Below are 4,147 nucleotides of genomic sequence, written 5' to 3' on the forward strand. Positions count from 1 at the left end.
TAAATTAATTAAATTAAATGATAATAAGATAACAATGACTTTTAAAATAAACCAGCTTTAAACCTAATATTTGCCTAGTTTATTAATCGGAGGTTTATCGTTAAACTCAGTCTATGGTCTAAGAAAAAAAAAATAATCAAAAATAAACTATTCTTAAAGTACTATTAACTAGGTACTATTTACTACTGTAAAGTATTTCTCAAAGTTAACTTTTATCATGTTTATCATTTCCATAAAAATGATCTTGGGAACCGTATTTTGAATTATTTTTTTAATAACCTTAATTAGTAATATTTTATAAATAAAGTGAGTAAATCCACTCTATATGGATTCAATATTTATGACTCTATCTGTATAAATACTATTCATAGACATGGAGGTATGGAGCAGCGCGCCAGCGCTTGTTGAGACTCACAATTGAGGCGAACTACTAGATTGCACCCGTACGCGTTTTTTAAGTGCATCTCACAGATATATAAACATAATTAAATTATATAATATTATGTTATAACTGTATGTTATATATCTATGGGTATCTTTGCCATTTCTCAGTTCAGATGAAGTAGAAAATGCATTTGTGTTTGATTTAATGTCTTGTGATGTTTCAAATAATTCCGAAGTTCTAAAATTTACAACTTATTTAATGGATAACTATGTCATGAATAATGCTATATTCCTCCACATGTATGGTCAGAATCATCCAATTCAATGCTACGCACAACTAATAGTTGTGAAGCATTTCACTCAAAATTGAATTCGAATATTCGATGTTCTATTCAAGCTATCCCAATATATTTTAATTTATTGAAGTGATAAAGAATTTGCAATGTAATGTTTACATTAAAATTAGAAGCAATGGACAATTGTCAAAGACTACCAGTGGCGGTCAAACGGGGGGGGGGATGAGGGGGATAGATCCTCCCCCATGAACTTTTTTCAATATTTATAACAATTTATAATATTCTATAATGCATTAAATTGTGTTCTATTTTTTTTCTAAAAACAAATTATCAAATATTGTAAATTTCCACAGATTGTCGGAATATGTTAATACGTGTTTATATGACATGACTATATTATTATCTAGACTCATATCTAAGAACTAGGATATTATTATTAATATTTAGTTGTTTACACAAAATATAATATGGGAATTATCTCACTCGATCATCGAGAATTCTCAATAACAACTAGCTCTACACTTTCCCAGAACATTGGCCCATAGTTGGCGATAGTGCGATTGGTAAGTAAATTTTACAATATTACGTATTTTTTTTTTTTTATACCAACAGACCCAAGTCATTAGTTGTTTGAAAACTTCAAATGTCGATTGCTTATTATTTGTCATAACTCATAATATTTAGTTATCACCGTGATTCGTCTTTACTCTTTCGTACTCGTGTTTTCTACTGTAGGTCCGTGTAGTTCTATTACTTACTACCTATTATACGGTCGGTGTCTTTTGAAATATTGACTTTGACTATATTGTCTATTTCACATTTTCACAATTTATTACTATGTCTATAAAAAGAAAATTACTAGCTATTTTGAATTTTGATGCAAGTTGCTCTACTTCTAAACGCTCGGCGAATGAAAAAATAAGTAAGGTCACTAATATCGTTACAGAAAATCAAGTTGTGACTTAACAGTAATATTTTTTCTATGGCTGTTCATTGTGCAGTTAATCAGGGGCCCTGATTGTTTTCGGAATATTTTCCCCCCGATATATTTTTGATATGGACATTTTTCCCCAAATTTTTTTTTAAAGTTTATTATTGACTAATAATATTGAATTTAATAATACAATATTAATTAATAAGAAATTATTTTTTTTTAATTTAAAACATAATATAAACATTTTTTTTTTTCATAAATATAATAGGTTATAAATCTATTTGTTCGATCCACTGAACTACTTCAAAAATAAAAATTAAAAAAAAAATAAGCATAGGTATATTTTATATTTTAAGCATTAAAAATTAATAAATTAATGGTCGGGGGGAATGTCCGTGATTCAGTGTGTATACCTAAGTTATAAATAATGTTTGTTTTTACCATAATTTTATAAATTTATATTAGACTTAGACATAACCATAAATTATATTTTTAATGATAAAATAATGCATAGGTATGTCGTATGTTAAACAATCAGCCGTATCCCCCCCCCCCCCCATGACAAAATCATTTGACCGCCACTGAAGACTACACTTGAAAAACATTAATTTCTTAGTCAAAAATCTAATGCATATAATAATGGTCAAATATCAAGATTCGAATTTATAAAAACTGTGTTATTTAACTGTTTGCCTAATGTGTAATATTAATAAAATAATTTGTACTTTTTTAATTATTTGTATTTTATACTTTTTATTTATGTTAATTAGACGAAACAACATATTAAATTATTATTGTAGGTTAGCTTAACTTTTTTACTTTATTAAATGTCAAATATTTATACGAAATTACGAACATTATAATTTTGGCCGGGAGGTATTCTCATTTAACATTTTTCATGTAAAATATAATGCATAATATTATAATATACCTTTAATATTGAAATATTATTATAATGTTTTGTGTAGTTTTGCCTAATGTGTAATATTATTAAAATAATTTGTACTTTTTTGATTATTTGTATTTTATACTTTTTATTTATATCAATTAGACGAAATAACATTAATTATTATGTAGGTTAGGCGGTTAGCTTAACTTTGTGGTTAAAAGTTTTTGAAATATTATTATAATGATTTGATGTGAAAAAAATCTTGGGGACACAATTCGTTTGCAGCCGCTGATATCAATCATAGACTCTATGATATCAATACGCCTTATACAGATAAAGAATTATAGATCACAGATTTAAAATACTAGCATAGAACAATACTAGATAGCTAACTTGTCTACATTAAGATAATCGATGTTGAAGTCAGCCACCATATTATGCGTGTGGGTCAATGTTTACATAATTATCATATCAATACTGTATGATAACATGATATTATTCGCACAGAATAAAATTTTAAAAAAATATAAAAAATATATATTTCTATTGCAATGGTTTTTAATGATAGCACATAATATTATCCTTATTCAATATTCCACCGTCAGATATAAAAGTATTTTGACCATCAGATTGTTATCATGTCGTATTGATAAGATAATCATGTAAACATTGACCTACACGCATATGGCGGATAACTTCAATGTTCGATGTCTTGTTAGCTATCTAGTATTTTATATCTGTGTTATAGATAATATAAACACTTATTTCATTATCTATAATATCTATGCTACATTACTATCAAGCATCAATCTTGTGAGTTCAGAGTTGTGAGTTGTAAACTTGTAACTTGTAAATCTGTTGTATTTGAGTTTCGGCAGGGCCCTTCCATTTCAATATTATCTTTGTAAAATATAACTTAGATCATATAATAAGCTTCACGTCATACGTGTAAATAGCCACTAATCACTATTTAAGTTTTAATAAATTATTAAGATGGCTGTTGATTCAAAATACGCTCATTTAAGTGGAATTGTAAGTAAAGATTATTAGTTTTTCAGTACCCACAGGTCATAGTATTATAATATTTCGTCACATGTGTATAACTTTACAGTTAAGGTATCCTCCAGAATATTAAAGAATTTTAATATTTATTTAAATATTAGTTTTTTAAAACTATGTGGCCTTCTATATTAAAGCGTAAAACGAAATATTATATCTAATAAGTAGGGCCCGGATTTAAATGCCCTAAAAACCATGGATAAATACCTACAAAATGGTTAAAAATAACTGTAAAAAATGCCCTTAAAAGTTAACATAAAAAATTATTTTTATAATGCAATGATTTATAAGGTACACCTAATTTTAAATGTACAGTAAATTTAAAATAATCTTATAAACATTTATTAAAAAAAAAAAAAAATTTGATTAGAAGTTTATAAATTATAATCACGGCCTACAAATTTTACTTTTGAATACATTTTTTCCCTCTGTCCAGGCCTAAGTGGATAAATAGTTAAAAGTATTATTTTTGGACCAAAAAGATATTGCTCCACCTCTCCCTAGAAGAAGAATCAAATCTGCCACTGAAGTCGTATAATATACAAATATTCATTAAAACTAACAAAATGACCAAAAAATACTAAA

The sequence above is a fragment of the Acyrthosiphon pisum genome, chromosome A2 (assembly GCF_005508785.2).
Source record: "Acyrthosiphon pisum isolate AL4f chromosome A2, pea_aphid_22Mar2018_4r6ur, whole genome shotgun sequence".
Lineage (NCBI taxonomy): Eukaryota > Metazoa > Arthropoda > Insecta > Hemiptera > Aphididae > Acyrthosiphon > Acyrthosiphon pisum.